This window comes from Pelophylax lessonae (genome assembly GCF_965119305.1).
Source record: "Pelophylax lessonae genome assembly, chromosome: 9".
Classification (NCBI taxonomy): Eukaryota; Metazoa; Chordata; class Amphibia; order Anura; family Ranidae; genus Pelophylax; species Pelophylax lessonae.
This window is the reverse complement of record NC_138776.1, coordinates 131,983,594-132,002,465: the sequence shown is the minus strand read 5'-3', so window position 1 is coordinate 132,002,465 and position 18,872 is coordinate 131,983,594. Positions and strand designations below refer to the sequence as shown.

The 18,872-nt window shown below is 41.8% G+C and overlaps 1 protein-coding gene across 2 annotated transcripts in view; it reads left to right on the top strand.

The window, feature by feature from the left end:
* PLCE1 (phospholipase C epsilon 1) overlaps nucleotides 1–18,872 on the top strand; it is a 677,378-nt gene that overhangs the window by 294,235 nt on the left and 364,271 nt on the right. The gene's annotated exons all lie outside the window — the stretch shown is intronic.

The window sequence follows — 18,872 nt, the reverse complement described above, 5'->3', positions numbered from 1 at the left end:
CCATTGGGTTATACTGCCCCCTACAGGAGTAGGAAACTAGGCAGGAAAAATCTTGACTACGTCCCAGGGGGTATACACTCAGCTATAGGCACCCTTTTTTTTTTTTTTTTTCTGCCTAGTCAGGAGTAAGGACCAAGAGATCTTGCTGGGATCTCTGGTCCTGGCAATTTTTTTCCTTTTAAATAGATTTTTTCTTATCTTTGCTATTTTGTTCCTGTGAGAATCTACTGTCAACTGCCAGACTGGGCGACGGACTGGATAATCTAGATCTGCGGATGCTTGTTTTGGCCACAAGTTTTTGCAGACTGCTGTTTAGAGAACCTGGTCCTCTTTGAGGGTGTATTTTTTTTTTCAGATGCGCTCCTGTTGTTTTGGTTGAGCTCCATATTACCTGCTTGGCTATGGCTAGCCATGGGAATTTTTTTCTGCTGTTTTCCCACCCCTCATGTTTAACACTGCTTTGGGACGTCCCAATGGTTAAGAAGAATCAGGAGCTGTGTCCGTCAATGAACAAAAGAGAAAATGGGATTTTTGACCGTAAAATCCATTCCTCTGATGTTCATTGACGGACACAGCACCCACCCCTCTGTGGAGTTGGCTTTCTTCTGACACTGCTTGTACTGAGTGCCTTTAGCTGAGTTTGGGTATATACCCTCTGAGACTGCCCATAGGCGTAGTCAAGATTTTTCCTGCCTAGTTTCCTACTCCTGTAAGGGGCAGTATACCCCAATGGTTAAGAAGAATCAGGAGCTGTGTCTGTCAATGAACATCAGAGAAATTAATTTTATGGTAAGTCAAAAATCCCATTACTTATGTAGCCTTCCTGGGAGTTGCATGGCTTTGTTCATGAAAAGTCTGCCAGTTGGACTTCTTTCCCTGCTATAATTACTGTTTAAAGACATATCTGTTGGAATGAATAACAGTTGGCATTTCAAATGGAATGAATAGAGATTCAAATTTTGGCATAACACAATATTTCAAAAATGTGTGACAATGGCAAAACACTCCTCTCTACTAATTTTTCAGTCCCAAATGCATTGGAAAATGATAATACAGTTTTAACCTGGGTGCCATTTTACTGATGGTAGAGAGAAAGAGAAATAGAGCAGAGAGTGTTACAGAGAGTTAGCTATCTGTGTTTCCAGGCTGTGTTCATGGGTCCTATCATAAATACATAGTTAATCTGGTTAAAAAAAGACACAGGTCATGTAGTTCAATCATGCACAAAATCGATGAAGCAATCATCCCTTGATCTCTTGCTGGTTAACCTTGAGATACATGCATTTACCTCACTTACAAGAAAAAAGGTGTGGCATGGTATTTTTCTTCTGTGGGAGGTAAAAAGTACACATCCTGCTGAGGGGCGTGTGAATTTGCCCCATACACAAAAAAATTTACTAGAAGAAAGAAAGCAGACACAACAACAAGAATTGTATGTGTGTGTTTTTTTTTTTTTTTTTGGAGGGGAAATAAACAAATTTCCAAAAAGGGACAAAAACCTTTGGAAATACATTTCCCAAAAAGGGCAAAAAAAATTAGGCCATTTAAAAAATAAAGTGGGATGTGAGATGACTCACATTTACAGATGGACCTCAAAGCAGCTGTGGCCAGCCAGGGAGAGCACGCATCCATACACTGCAGAATAAAAAGGAAATTACTCTGGGAACTTCCTGTACAGACAGGATTTTTCTGGATTCTAATAAATGTTCATATCATATTGTTGCAGTGTCCAGTAAGGTACATTAACACTCGTAAACACCAGGCGCACCTAAACGCTGATAGCCACATTTAGGTGCATTAATGTGTTTTTACTGCTGAACCACTCCTCTCCTAAATGGCCCTGAGGGGGGGGGGGGGGGTTCTGCCTTTAAATGCCTGTAAATGCCTATGTGTGCATTACCACATAGGCTAACATTATGGGGCATTTAGAGGCAGAAAAACAAAAAAACGAAATGTCCCTAATAGTACCATTTAGAACAACCAGTGTGCATGGGCCCTAAATGTAGCCCTGTCCCCTTAAATGTAGCCCTGTCCCCTTGAGGACTGCTGGATAATACACTCTCTGTTCCCCCTGGTTTACTGTTAGCAACACTGGCATTCACAGATTAATACTTTACTTCTTGGCTCAGTCAATGGGGGTATGTAGTTATTTTTGGTGTTTTATTTTAAATAGGGATAAGAGAAGGGAAGAGTGGGATATTCCAAATTAAACTATTCATAAATAAATTTGGGTTAAGTCTTTTTACAGATGACTCAGTTGGGTAGATTATCTTCAGGATGCCTGCTTAGTATCCACTTTCACTCCGCAGACTGACACCCATCCTCTGACTATCCTACACCAGGATGGCCCCTCTCAGGTCAGACCCCTAGACACGATCCCCTGTACTCACGATACTTTTTTTTCGAGGGTCTTCAGTGTCTCTACTCCTCCAGTCAGTTCTCCTGGACGTCTGGGTTCAGATCCTTTCCTCTGGTCTCCAAGCCGACTGCCTGTGACCACGTAACACTGCTACAGAGAAGGAGGCAGCTGCTACCCTCCCTCCAGGACTCTGCTCATTAGCCAAAGACCCCGCAGCACATGTGAGCTTGGCTTTTATACAGTATCCCATAGTGCACCGAGACTGCCAGTCTCCACACCCCCCCCCCCCCCTGCTTTTAGAACTGAGGAGAAATCCTTTCCTTATGTTTTCAGAAAGATCTACAGAAGAAATGACTGCAGACACACAGCTACAACTTATGTAGGAGGGTTTTTTTTTAATTTCTTTGTATCACCTAATGCTAGTCACTTCACTGGGTACATGTGAGGGGTTATAACCACTTGAACCTTGCTCATGTGAGAGTGACCAATTTGGTAGGATGAGGTTTGGGGGTATTCGGCCTGGAGTAGTGGGTATGGGATTGACGCTCCGGGGTCCTAGACTACAACACTGACCTTAATAATATTGCATTATATTGGTACTAGACAAAGAATGCTGTTTGCTTTGTCGAAACCACCTAATTCAGTGCAAAATACCATATATCTAATCAGGCCATTTTAAATCTGTGATTGATTTTGAGAAACCATTGATTCTAAAATTATTTTTACAAGAGTTATTTTCTTGTCCTTAGCCCTCTTGTAGATTTCTCACATTTTTTTTTAAAGAGGTTCCAAAGTCAAAATGTTTGGAACCTTAAACAATTGAAGACCACGGCTTTTTCTGACATTTGTTGCGTACAAGTAAAATCAGTATTTTTTGCTAGAAAATTACATACAGTATTCCCAATAAGTGTATATTGATTGGTTTGGGCAAAAGTTATAGCATCTGCAAACTATGGGATATTTAATATTTTTTTACTAGTAATGGCGATCAGCGACTTATAGCGGGACTGCAATATTGTGGTGGACAAATCGGACACCTAACTGACACTTTTGACGCTTTTTAGAAGACCAGTGACATTAGTACAGTGATCAGTTCTAAAAATAGGCAATGTCACTGTACTAATGGCACTGGCAGGGAAGGGGTTAATAGGGGCGATAAAAGGGCTAACTGTGTGCCTAGCTAATCTTTTAGTGTAGGGGGGGGGTGTGCTTTCACTAGTAGAAGACATGAATCAGTGTTTCTAGTTTACAGAAACAATCACACACACACACACATATATACAGTGCCTTGCGAAAGTATTCGGCCCCCTTGAACTTTTCATAGTTACATAGTAGGTGAGGTTGAATAAAGACAATAGTCCATCCAGTTCAACCTGTGTAGGTGTGTGTGGCTGTAATCATCTCACATAGCCATGAATGTCCTGATCCTTGAGATGTACGTCTAAGAGTCTTTTGAAAGCCACCATACTTCCCGCAGAAACCACCTCTTGTGGTAGAGAATTCCACAATCTTGTAGCCCTAACAGTAAAGAACCCCCCACGTTGCCTGAGGTTAAAACGCTTCTCCTCTAATCACATTGTATGCCCTCTTGTCCTCATGCAATCCCTTCGACTGAACAGCTTTTTTTCTAAGCTGAGATCCCCTTTGAGATATTTATAAATTGCTATCATGTCCCCCCTCAGGCGTCTCTTCTCCAGGGAGAATAAATCGAGCGATTGCAGACGCTCTTCATAATTAAGGTCCTCCAATCCCCTAATCAGTTTAGTTGCCCTTCTCTGGACTCTCTCCAGCTCCAACACATCCCTCCTGAGGACTGGCGACCAGAACTGGACAGAATACTCCAGATGCGGTCGGACCAGAGTTTTATAAAGTGGAAGGATTATAGTTTTATCTCTGGAATACATCCCTTTCTTTATGCATGCTAATATTCTGCTGGCTTTGGCAGCTGCTGCTTGACATTGCATGCTGTTGCCTAATCTATCATCAACCAAGACTCCCAGATCCTTCTCCATTTTTGATTCCCCCAAGGGTTCCCCTCCTAACGTGTATTGTGTTTTTATGTTTTTAGTCCCCAAGTGCAAAACCTTACACTTCTCCACATTAAACCTCATTTGCCATGTCGTTGCCCACTCCATTATTTTGTCCAGGTCATTCTGTAGGTTATCTGCTTCATGCTGTGCAGTTATTGCCCTGGCCAATTTTGTGTCATCTGCAAAAACTGATAACGAACTACTGATCCCGACATCAATGCTGTTTATGAATAAATTGAACAAGGTTGGTCCCAGGACTGAGCCCTGGGGCACCCCGCTTGCTACCTCAGACCAGTCTGAGTATGCGCTGTTTATTACCACCCTTTGGACACGCCCTTTTAGCCAGTTCCGTATCCAACAGCAAACCCTGCTGTCGATACCTGCAGACCTTATTTTATAAATTAAGCGCTTGTGGGGAACTGTATCAAACGCCTTAGCGAAATCCAAGTACACCACATCTACTGGTCTGCCCCTATCTAGCTCACAGCTCACCTCCTCGTAGAATGTTAGGAGATCGGTTTGACAAGAACGCCCATTTGTGAACCCGTGCTAATTACTGCTGATGATGTTGTTGTCTTTAGCAAACTCAACGATATAGTCCCTTATCATCCCCTCCAGAAGTTTACATACTATTGATGTCAAACTGACAGGCCTATAATTTCCCGGGATATGCCTCTGCCCCTTTTTGAATATCGGAATCACGTTAGCTTTCCTCCAATCCCCTGGTACATTTCCTGTCCTAATATTGTCAGCAAAGATCAGGAACAGTGGTCTAGATATAACCTTACTGAGTTCCTTGAGTACTCTCGGATGTACGCCATCCGAGCCTGGTGATTTGTTTGTGTTAAGTTTATCCAGCCTTTCCCTGATTTCACCCTCTGTTAGCCATAGTGGCAAGTCCTGTGTATTACAACTAACCATACAGTCATGGTCAGTGTACCCCTCCATTTCCTGTGTAAAGACTGACGAGAAAAAAGCATTCAACACGGTTGCTTTTTCAGTGTCCTCTGTAACCATCCTCCCATCATCGTTAATTATGTGTGCAATATGCTCAGCCCTAGTTTTTTTGCTGTTGATATATTTAAAGAATTTCTTTTGTTTTTTTTTTACTATCCTCCGCTATTTGTCTCTCAAAGTTGATTTTAGCCATCTTGATTTCATGTTTACTTTTCTTATTTGCCTCCTTGTATTGCTCGAAAGCCGATACTGTGCCCTCTGATTTATATTTCTTGAAGGCCAATTTTTTTCCCCTAATACGTTTTTTAACGCTACAGTTTAGCCAGCCAGGTTTGGCTTTGTCTCTTCTAAATGTATTTCCCATAGGAATGCACTGCAAGATGCATTTGCTTAATATGTTCCTAAAGCATTCCCATTTTTCCTCTGTGGTCAGTGATCCCAAGGTTTGGTCCCAGTTTACCCTTTCCATCAATGAGTACAATTTTGGAAAGTTTGCCCTTCTGAAGTTTAGGGTTCTTATGTTCCCCACTTGCTTTGTTATATTGTTATTTACATTAAATGTGATCATCCTGTGATCGCTACAGCCAAGGTAGTCCTGGACTCCTACCTCCGAGATTATGTCTGGGTCATTAGTGATCAATAGATCCAGGACTGCGTTTTCTCTAGTCGGAGAGTCCACCAACTGTGACATGTAATTATCCTGTAATTTTCGACCTTTTGCCACATTTCAGGCTTCAAACATAAAGATATAAAACTGTACTTTTTTGTGAAGAATCAACAAGTGGGACACAATCATGAAGTGGAACGAAATTTATTGGATATTTCAAACTTTGTTACCAAATAAAAAACTGAAAAATTGGGCGTGCAAAATTATTCAGCCCCTTTACTTTCAGTGCAGCAAACTCTCTCCAGAAGTTCAGTGAGGATCTCTGAATGATCCAATGTTGACCTAAATGACTAATAATGATAAATAGAATCCACCTGTGTGTAATCAAGTCTCCGTATAAATGCATCTGCACTGTGATAGTCTCAGAGGTCCGTTTAAAGCGCAGAGAGCATCATGAAGATCAAGGAACACTCCAGGCAGGTCCAAGATACTGTTGTGGAGAAGTTTAAAGCCAGATTTGGATACAAAAAGATTTCCCAAGCTTTAAACATCCCAAGGAGCACCGTGCAAGCGATAATATTGAAATGGAAGGAGTATCAGACCACTGCAAATCTACGAAGACCTGGTTGTCCCTCTAAACTTTCAGCTCATACAAGGAGAAGACTGATCAGAGATGCAGCCAAGAGGCCCATGATCACTCTGGATGAACTGCAGAGATCTACAGCTGAGGTGGGAGACTCTGTCCATAGGACAACAATCAGTCGTATACTGCACAAATCTGGCCTTTATGGAAGAGTGGCAAGAAGAAAGCCATTTCTTAAAGATATCCATAAAAAGTGTCGAGGAAAGTTTGCCACAAGCCACCTGGGAGACACACCAAACATGTGGAAGAAGGTGCTCTGGTCAGATGAAACCAAAATCGAACTTTTTGGCAACAATGCAAAACGTTATGTTTGGTGTAAAAGCAACACAGCTCATCACACTGAACACACCATCCCTACTGTCAAACATGGTGGTGGCAGCATCATGGTTTGGGCCTGCTTTTCTTCAGCAGGGACAGGGAAGATGGTTAAAATTGATGGGAAGATGGCTGGAGCCAAATGCAGGACCATCCTGGAAGAAAACCCGATGGGAGTCTGCAAAAGACCTGAGACTGGGACGGAGATTTGTCTTCGAACAAGACAATGATCCAAAACATAAACCAAAATCTACAATGGAATGGTTCACAAATAAACATATCCAGGTGTTAGAATGGCCAAGTCAAAGTCCAGACCTGAATCCAATCGGGAATCTGTGGAAAGAACTGAAAACTGCTGTTCACAAACGCTCTCCATCCAACCTCACTGAGTTCGAGCTGTTTTGCAAGGAGGAATGGGCAAAAATTTCAGTCTCTCGATGTGCAAAACTGATAGAGACATACCCCAAGCGACTTACAGCTGTAATCGCAGCAAAAGGTGGCGCTACAAAGTATTAACTTAACCACTTGCCGACCGCCGCACGACTATCTACGTCGGCGGTCAGCCCCTCACAGGCAAAGTGACGTAGGGCTACGTCACTAGCTTGTGAGGGTCTAGGGAGCGAGCGCGCGCCCCCGCTCCCGAGTGGTCACGGACCCCCCCGCGCGTGTGACCGGCGGACCCGATGTCCGCCGGCCACTCTGCGATCGGCGGGGGAGAGGGAGAATGTCAGGCAGCTTGTGTAAACAAGCTGCCTGTCATTCTCCTCGCTGTATGAGAGCTGATCATCTGGATCTACTATGTAGATCCGTTGATCAGTCTGCATACAGCTGAAGCCCCAGCCAATCACAGTTAGAATCACGCCCCTAGGGACACACACAGCCCCTCCCTCTCAAATAAAGTTAACCCCTTCACTACCAGTGTATTTTTACAGTAACAGTGCATATATATAGCACTGATTACTGTAGAAATGTCACTGGTAACCCCAAAAGTGTCAAAAATGTCAGTCAAGGGTCCGATCTGTCCGCCGCAATGTCGCAGTACCGCAAAAAAAATCGCAGATCGCCGCCATTACGCGTTAAAAAAAAAAACAACAAAAATGACAAAAATCTTTCCCTTAGTTAGTAAACACAATAACTTTTGCGCAAACCAATCAAAATACGCTTTTTGCGATTTTTTTTACCAAACATATGTAGCATAAAACAAATTGGCCGAAAATTTTAAAAAATTTTGATTTTTACATTTTTTTTGGGGGAATTTCATATAAAAAAAAGGGAAAAATATTGCTATTTTTGCAAAATGGACGCTCTTTTTTTGTTTATAGCGCGTGATCAAAAAATCGCACAGGTGATCAAATACCGCCAAAAGAAAGCTCTGTTTGTGGGAAAAAAAGGACGCCAAATTCCTTTAGGTACAGCGTCGCACGACCGCGTAATTCTCCGTTAAAGTCACGCAGTGCCGAATCGCAAAATACCCCCTGGTCGGAATGGGGGTAAAATCTTCCGGGGCTTAAGTGGTTAAGGGGGCTGAATAATTTTGCACGCCCAATTTTTTAGTTTTTTATTTGTTAAAAAATTACAGTTTTATATCTTTGTTTGAAGCCTGAAATGTGGCAAAAGGTCGAAAAGTTCAAGGGGGCCGAATACTTTCGCAAGGCAATGTGTGTGTGTGTATATATATATATATATATATATATATATATATATATATGTATATACATATATATATATACTCTATGTAATTCTGCACAGCGCAGCAGCCCTGTAGCAGTAAATCTGCTATGGGGCGTTCAGCAAGTGGTTAAAGTGGCAATAAAGTAAAGATTTATTATATTGCAGCTTACCAATTCTTAGATATGTTGGCTACATTCATTTTCATTTTTAGGCTTTCTTTCTTTTTTCATCTGGCGATCCTTCTGGTGATCCAACCAGCATGTCTGTTTTTTCTCAAAAGCACAATCTCTCTAGCAGAATGTATCAGATTTCATGGATGAGACTGACCATTTAACACCGACATGGGTGCTTAAATGATCAGGCTTTTGTTCATTCATGTAAAACCTTTATCCTAAAAGGCAAAAACTGTTTGCTGTTAGTGATAATGTGAGCTGGAGTTTAGTTACAATTGGTATCTAAATCCGCTAATACATTTAGCACTACCTCCGCCCCCATCTGAAAATGCTGCTGTCTGCAATGCCTCCTGTGCTCATTCATCAAGAGTGGAATCACTCTAATACAGGATGTGGTTATTGTTCAGATCACCGGGTGAAAATAGAGGGGGGAAAAGCCAATGAAAGAAAACTGATGCAGCCATCACATTTAATGATTGGTACACTGCAATATAATACATTTTGGGTTTTGGGTTTCCTACCGCTTTAAGAGTAAGGGGTCTTTTCCAAACTAAATATTTTGTAGTTTTGGTAAAATGTACCTGGCAGGTTTGGCAGTTATTAACATAATTTAAAACTTCAGTATGAGGTGGAAGGCTACACCCTTTTGATAAATTCTAAATAAATAAATGACTTGACTGTAAACAGCAGAGTGGCTTATGTATAGTTTGCTCTATACAGATGGTAATGATTTTTAAATTTAGTAAACATTTTAAAGTTTCAGCAGGACATCTTATAATGCAGGGGAATTGCGAAAGTGCATACTTTTCCTTTTGTTTCTGTAAAATTGAGTTGCCTCCTAGGTGGCATTTTTAAATGCAGCCTTTACAATTTGCTGACCTGAGTAGCTAGAGAAGTTCTTCCTTGAAGGTTACAAGAACACTATCCCTCATAAAAAGACAAGCTGCCAGTAAGGACCATACAAGGTTCTAGATGTTTAAAAAGGGTGGCTGAAACTGTTAGATAAAGTAGGATTTTGTTGTTGTTTGACTCCTCAGTGGTTGCCTGTAAAAGGTGAAAAAAGGAAGATAATTATTATGTGTTTACTTAGCTAGTTAGCTTTCTCCATACTATGCAGCCAATTAAAATGGTGCTGACTTTGATGGAAAAAAAATGGTGCTGTCAATGTGATAAAATTTTTTGTCTATGGCACTACATTTTGTTAGAATCTTATTTCTTATACCAATGTAGAAACAACCTTTTTTTAAAAAAAAAAACTATTTTATTTTAACAGGAAGCAGAAAGCTAAAACCTGTTCTCTTATGCAGGGTATTGCCAAGGTAGAGGACTTTATTAGTTTCTGTGTGGTCTTCACCAAACTCCCACCAGTTAGAGCTGTGCATAATTTGGTTATAATGTAATCATCGAGAGATGAGAACAGATGCTCGCCACCTGTGTATTATGTGTGCTGGTTAGCATAAACTTATGACTTCATAATATATAATGTTTGTACAGTGAGTGCAAGTTATAATTATATAACTAAGCATATATAGGGTCTAATATTTCTTGAAAAATAATCTGTATTAGAAGACATTATACGATATTAAAACTCTTAAAAAATCTGATGCAGTCTTATCTTTAGTATGCTGTCCAGTTCTGGTCGCTATTCCTTAGAAAAGATGTGCTTGAGCTGGAGAAAGTCCAGAGAAGGGCAACAAAGCTAATAAGGCGGCAGGAGGTACTCGGTTTTGAGAAACAACTACAAACAATAAACATATTCTTCCTAGAGCAGAGACGCATAAGAGGAGATGTGATCGCAATATACAAATATCTACTGTAAATGGTAAAAAAATATGATAAACAAAGGTACAAATATCAATAAAACACAGTACTGAGATTTAATTATTATTAATGTAACAATTTATGTCCCCAAGTGCTGAATTTCTTGAGATCAATTAGAGTTTCCCTCTGGGAGATTGTCCTGCAGAGATTGCTTCCCCACCAATGCAGATAATACGTTTCCATTCCAATCAATTGTAGGGAAGAGGGATTTTTATTCTGATGTAAAAGGTAGTGTTTTGATTATGTCCCTAAATCCCTTCCCAATATTGGCAAGATTCAGTGCCTGTGTGGTACACCCAACATACTGGAAACCACACTGGCACTGAGGAAGGGTAAACAACACCACGAGTGGAGCAAGTAATACGTTTCTGCATTCCATACTCCTTTAGATGTAGTACTAGAGGAAAAAGATGTGTTGCAAATAGTTTTACAACTTTTGCACACATTACATCTCTTGTAAAGGAAAAGTCCTTTTAAAATTGCTAAACATGGTTAAGCTAGGACGTTTGTCCACCAAATTAGGAGCAATCGCATTCCTATGTGTATGTGATTTTTTGGAAAATTACACTGGGATGCTCAGGAAGAGCTGGTCCCAAACTTATATTGATTTTTTTAAAACATTCCTTCGTTTTTCCAACACCTTTTTAACCCAATGATACTGACTAGAAAAAGTGTTCAGAAAAGACTATTCATGCCTATTAGATTCTAAACTGGTTATAACCCTAGAAGTTGTCAGAGAATTTTGTTCGATGTTAGCAACAGTATGAATGTCTTGTTTCAACAAGTGCTCCTGGTACCTTTTCTGAAGAAATCTTTCTTTCAGGGTACTCGTCTGAGCTACAAAGTCTTATATTTTGAAAAAATTCCGCCCAATTTGTTGGAACTGTTCCTTGGGGATAGCCTTTAGCCAAGAAGGGTGGTGACAACTTCCCACCGGGATAAATCAATTTTGATTGGTGGCCTTAAAAAAAGTTCTGATGAGGAGTCGATCATGTTTCCTAAAGATAACTAAATCAATTCATTAAAAAAAATTTAATACCTTCCACATCGCCTTTACACAGGAAGAAGGCATCATCTCTATAGCACCTCCAGACTATCAGGTCCTGAGAAAATTCTTACATAGTCTCCTCCCCCCACACCATAAATAAATTGACGAGATTAGGAGAAAATTTAGCTTCCATGGCAACACCTGTATGTTGTAAGTAGTAATTACCTCCATAGTAAAAATAATAAGGCTCCTTAGCAAATCGTAACAGTTTCAACATTAACCCTTTCTGATCAGAGGATATAAACTCGTTGGAACTGAAAAAATGATTAGCAGCTTCAAAGTCTTTACAGTGGGGAATGATCAAGCAAAGGGAGGAGACATCAGCCATGACTAATAACATTTCACCTGCAATACGCAACTCATTTAACCGCTTCTGGACCGGCCGCCGCCTTTTTACTGCGTCAGTGCGGCCCTCCTGCGCGAACCAAAGTAGACCTACATCGGTCGCGCGCAAGCAGCTAGGGGGCGAGCGTGTGCCAGCCCCCACTCAGCAGCAGGGAAGCCGATGCACAGGGTAGGCGGCTCCGATTGCTGCCTGACACCCGCGATCGCTCCCCGCTGAGAGATAGACACAGCAGGCTGTTCTTCTCCCTGGAATGATCATAGAGTACCCGTGATCCTTCTATATAGGATCACAGGTCTCTATGATCATTTCACAAGCCACACACCCCCACAGTAAGAATCACTCCCCTAGGCTCACATATAACCCCTTGATCACCCACAATGTTAACCCCTTCCCTGCCAGTGTAATTATTACAGTAAGTGCATATTTTTAGCACTGGTTACTGTAGTAATGTCACTGGTCCCCCCAAAAGTGTAAAATATGTCAGTTAGGGGTCCGATCTGTCCGCCGCAATGTCGCAGTCCCGCTAAACATCGCAGATTGCCACCATTACTAGTAAAAAAAAAAAACATAAAAATGACATAAATCGTTCCCATAGTTAGGAGACGCGATAACTTTTACACAAACCAATCAAAATATGTAGCAGAAAACAAATTGGCCTAAAATGTAAAAAAAAATCAGATTTTTACATTTTTTTTTTTGAGAATGTTATATAGCAGAATGTGAAAAATAATATATATTTTTTCAGAATTGTCGCTCTCTTTTTGTTTATAGTGCAAAAAATAAAAATCCCAAAGGTGATCAAATACCACCAAAAGAAAGCTCTATTTGTGGGGAAAAAAAGGACATCAATATGTTTATTTGTAAATTTATTTGGGTACAGCGTCACACGACAGCGCACTTGTCCGTTAAAGTAACTCAGTGCCAAATCGTAAAATATGGCCTGGTCATTAAGGGGGAACATATTCCGGTCCAGAAGTGGTTAACTCATTTATAAAATGCATTGTGCCTTTAAGGAAAACAGTGGTTTGATTCACTTGCATCTACAGTTGTGTTCAAAATGATTCAATCCCCCACTGAAATTGATTGTTTTGGCCAGTTTGACATTGATTTTGATCATTCAGTCATCCTGCTTACAATTAAATCAAAGAGGCACGTGTAGGTCAGACAAATATAATATAACATTTATAATGAAATAACCACAAATGTCTTTTCTGTGCTCACATCATTATCAGTTTTATTCAACCCCCAAGTGATATTCAATCTTAGTACTTAGTACAACATCCTTTTACAGTTATAACCGCTTTTAAACGTGAAGCATAGCTTGACACAAGTGTCTTGCAGCGATCTATGGGTATCTTCGCCCATTCGTCATGGGCAAAAGCCTCCAGATCAGTCACATTCTTAGGCTTGTGCACTGCAACTGCTTTCTTTAAGTCCCACCAGAGGTTCTCAATCGGATTTAAGTCTGATGACTGTGATGGCCACTCCAAAATGTTCCAGCCTTTAATCTGCAACCATGCTCTAGTGGACTTGGAGGTATGCTTGGGATCATTGTCCTGTTGAAAGGTCCAATGTCTCCCAAGCCTCAGGTTTGTGACAGACTGCATCACATTGTCATCCAATATCTCCTGGTACTGAAGAGAATTCATGGTACCTTGCACACGCTGAAGCTTCCCTGTACCTGCAGAAGCAAAACAGCCCCAAAGCATGATTGACCCCGCCATGCTTCACAGTAGGCAAGGTGTTCTTTTCTTCATAGGCCTTGTTCTTCCTCCTCCAAACATAGCGTTGATCCATGGGCCCAAACAGTTCTAATTTTGTTTCATCAGTCCACAGAACACTATCCCAAAACTTCTGTGGTTTGTCCACATGACTTTTGGCATACTGCAGTCGACTCTTCTTATTCTTTGGAGACAGCAAAGGGGTGCGCCTGGGAGTTCTGGCATGGAGGCCTTCATTACGCAGTGTGCGCCGTATTGTCTGAGCAGAAACTTCAGTACCCACATCTGACAAATCTTTTCTCAGTTCCTCAGCAGTCACACGGGGACTTTTCTCCACTCTACGCTTCAGGTAGCGCACAGCAGTCGAAGTCAGCATCTTCTTTCTGCCACGACCAGGTAGCGTTTCAACAGTGCCCTTTGCCTTGAATTTGCGAATGATGCTTCCTATTGTATCTCTTGGTATGTTTAACATCTTTGCAATCTTCTTATAGCCATTGCCCTTCCTGTGAAGAGTAATCACCTCTTCTCTTGTCTTCCTGGACCATTCTCTTGACTTCACCATGTTTGTAACCACACCAGTAAATGTCTAGAAGGAGCTGAGTATCACAGTCATTTTAAAGCTGCCTAATTGGTGCTTATTAGGCTTTATTGCTGCTCCCTGACATCCACAGGTGTTTTCAATACCTGATTGAAAACATTTCAATGAACCTCTGTTCTTCAGAGTGGTAGTCTTTAAGGGGTTGAATAATTGTGTCAATGAAGAATTCACAAAATAAACATTTACTACTGTATTTCAAAACTAATTGATGTAATTTTAGTTGCATATGGTTCTTTAAGAAGTCCTTGTAGGATTTCATTCTGAATACAATTACAAATGTACACTAAATTCCCTAAAACCCTTTACAGCATTGGGGGTTGAATAATTTTGAACACAACTGTATAACACTTACTATAAGCTGTTCCTGTGGCTTATTAAGATTCCTATGTACTTTTTGTATTTAGTACTGTACAGTATCTCACAAAAGTGAGTAATTTTTATAAATATTTTATTATACCTTTTCATGTGACAACACTTAAGAAATAACACTTTGCTACAATGTAAAGTAGTGAGTGTACAGCTTGTATAACAGTGTAAATTTGCTGTCCCCTCAAAATAACTCAACACACAGCCATTACTTTTAAACAGCTGGCAACAAAAGTGAGTACACCCCTAAGTGAAAATGTCAAAATTTAGCCCAATTAGCCATTTTACCTCCTCGGTGTCATGTGACTCGTTAGTGTTACAAAGTCTCAGGTTTGAATGAGGAGCAGGTGTGTCAAATTTGGTGTTATCGCTCTCACTCTCTCATACTGGTCACTGGAAGTTCAACATGGCACCTCCTATCAAAGAACTCTCTGAGGATCTGAAAAAAAGAATTGTTGCTCTACATAAAGATGGCATAGGCTACAAGAAGATTACCAAGACCCTGAAACTGAGCTGCAGCATGGTGGCCAAGACCATACAGTGGTTTAACAGGACAGGTTCCACTCAGAACAGGCCTCACCATGGTCGACCAAAGAAGTTGAGTGCACGTGCTCAGCATCATATCCAGAGGTTGTCTTTGGAAAATAGACATATGAGTGCTACCAGCATTGCTGCAGAGGTTGAAGGGTGGGGGGGGGGGGGGGGTCAGCCTGTCAGTGCTCAGACCATGCATGGTCTCTAAGTAAGGTCTCTAGTAAGGTCTCTAACCTCCACCAGCTCCGTGATGTCGTCATGGAGGGGTGGAAAAGGACTCCAGTGGCAATCTGTGAAGCTCTGATGAACTCCATGCCCAAGAGGGCTAAAGGCGGTGCTGGAAAATAATGGTGGCCACACAAAATATTGACACTTTGGGCCCAATTTGGACGTTTTCACTTAGGGGTGTACTCACTTTTGTTGCCAGCGGTTTAGACATTAATGGCTGTGTGTTGAGGTATTTTGAGGGTACAGCAAATTTACTCTGTTATACAAGCTTTACACTAGCTATTTTACACTGTAGCAAAGTGTCATTTCTTCAGTGTTGTCACATGAAAAGGTATAATAAAATATTTACAAAAATGTGAGGGGTGTACTCACTTTTGTAAGATACTGTACCTTAAATATATTGAAGACATTGTCACTGCCCTGATTTACCAGCAAGGACCCGCCCCAGGAAGCATTCGCTCTGATTGTGTGAGTCGACTTCATGAGCAGCATTTTCCCTATAACATTCCCCCCACAGAATCCGGAATAAGACGCCAAAAGAAATGTTGTGTGTGCAGCAGAGGAGGAGTTAGAAGAGACATCATTGTCCCCAATGTCCCTCCAAACCTGGCCTATGCATGGAAGAATGCTTCAGAATTTCACACACACATCCAAAAGGTATTAGTTCCCCTTTTTAACAGACTGACATTTACCCGTTTCAAATACCTGTGCGGATCATTTGCCTGCTACCACGTTTCTACCTTCCATGTTAACTGACCCTGGCCTGTTTACCGACGATGCATTTGCATGTTGTTTTAACCGGTTGCCGTCCGCCACAAGTACATATACTGCAGCGGTCAGCCCCTGCCAGGCAAAGTGACGTATATATACGTCACTAGCCTGTCATTTGCTTGTGAGCCAATAGCGGGCGAGTGCGCGCCCGCCCCGGCTCGTTCCCCGGGAAGTCCGTGCGTGTGACCGGCGGACCCGATGTCCGCAGGTCACTCGCGATCGTCCGCCGTGAAGGGAGAAAGGCAGGCGGCTGATGTAAACAAGCCGCCTGTCATTCTCCCCTGTGTATGAATAGTGATCATACGGTTCTACTATGTAGGACCGTTGATCACTGTTCCTACACTAGTAGCCATGTCCAATCACAGTAAGAAGCATGCCCCTAGGGACACACTTAACCCCTCCTTCCCCAATAAAGTTAACCCCTTCCCTGCCAGTGTCATTTTGCAGTAACAGTGCATATGTATTGCACTGATTACTGCAGTAATGTCACTGGTAACCCCAAAAGTGTCAAAAATGTCAGTCAAGGGTCAATGACATAAATCTTTCCCATAGTTAGTAAACGCAATACCTTTTGCGCAAGCCAATCAAAATACGCTTCTTGCAATTTTTTTTTTTTTTACCAAACATATGTAGCAGAAAACAAATTGGCCAAAAATGTTAAAAAATTTAGATTTTTACATTTTTTTGGGGAATTTCATATAAAAAAATTTGAAAAATATTGTTATTTTTGCAAAATTGACGCTCTTTTTTTTGTTTATAGCGCAAAAAGTAAAAATCGCACAGGTGATCAAATACCACCAAACGAAAGCTCTGTTTGTGGGAAAAAAAGGGCGTCAAATTTGTTTAGGTACAGCGTCGCACGACCGCACAATTGTCCATTAAAGTCACGCTGTACCGAATCGCAAAAACGGCCCTGGTCAGGAAGGGGGGTAAAGTCTTCCGGGGCTTAAGTGGTTAAACCACGTTTCTGACTTCCATGTGCACTGACCTCAGCTTTTTAATCTACCACGTTTTTGCCTGCCACTTGAACTGATCTTTTGCCCTTCTACTTTGATAGACAGGGCTCTCACTTATGTGAGGGACTTCAGAAAAGTGTTCTGAGTAGAGAAAATCAGTTTTTGGTTTTCTGTGTTCCCAGAACCAGGTCTGGAGTCCTGGAGGCTTCAAAGAGATTTGTATGGGAGAAGCCTCTACCCCTGTCCCCATTCTTTCCTGACAGAGGCCTTAAGCTTGATGGTCCTTCCTGCTGACTGGACCAATACTTTACCTGACCATATTGCTGCCTGTAATGTCACAAGACTTTATGGACCACATCTCTGCCTGCTACCTGGACCAATGCTTTGGCTGTGCTGATAGTATCTCTGCCTGCTGCCTGTACTGACTATGGACAGTATTCCTGCCTGCTGCCTGGACAAATGCTTTTGCTGTCATTGACCACATTCCTTCCTGCAACCTTGATGCTCTCCTCTGTGGACCACTGCACAACTAAAACCACAGGAAATCTTTTGTTTAACCTTTGCTCAGCAGAATGTATTTTCTGGTGTAATTGGGATGTACATGCTACATATGTTTTTATTTTCCTTCCACTAGGGATGCACCGAAATTTCGGCCACCGAAATTTTCTGCCGAAAATGGGTTAAAAATGCCGAAATTAATGGCCCGCCGTGAGGAAGGAGGAGGGCGCAGCGCAGGTTTGAAAAGTCCCGCCTCTGGCTGGCCGCCTCTCAATGATGTCCCTACTACGATCTGTGCATGAATGAACTTACCCACCAGGCGGGAGGGCAGGAGGGCGGGCGAACGGCCGCTAATAGCTATAACTAAGTAAGCGCTTCACTTCCCTGTCATGCGGGTATCTCCTCTGACAGGGAAGTGAAGCGCTCACATAGCTATTAACAGCCGCTCGCCCGCCCTCCCGCCCGGTGTGTCAGTTCATTCATGCACAGATCATAGTAGTAGTGACATCACAGGGAGGCGGGCCTTGAAGGACACCTGAGGAGCAGAGTGACAGTAAGGAGATTGCATCCTTGGGACGGGGAGGGACGCTCAGGCATTAAATATGGAGATAATCCATAAATAAAAATGGGGATTTAGTCCCACCATATGGCCATATCGTGCTCAAGCCCACCACTGCGTCAAAGTACCCCATTATCAGTGGGTCCTACACTATCCATAAAAAAGGGGTGAATCCAGCCTCTCCAACCCTTGGAGACAACACTCCTTGCTGGGATGGATGTGCTAATGCACTACAAAGGACTCCTCCTATATCTACTTGATGGTGGACTCTGATAGAGTACAGGTGTGTGTGGGGGGATGCTCAACCTCAGAAGTCTGGTCAGACCGAATACATAATCCCCTCATGCTGCATAATACAAATACCATTGGTAATTAAATTAACCTCTTGCCAACCCGTCACAGTACATACACTGTGACAGGGTGGCAGCAACAGGTGTACGTCGCTGCCTGTTTTTGGTGTATGCCTCTCTTCTATCTATTTTAAAATTATTTGGGGGAAAAAGTCATTTTCAGTTTCGGTTTTCGGCCAAGGACATCCTGCATTTTCGGTTTCAGCCCAGAATTTTAATTTCGGTGCATCCCTACTTTCCACGTTTTCCAAAAACTTGTGTGAAAAAATGACTTGTTCAAAAGACTCACAATGCCTCTTAGAATATACGTTGGGGTGTTTG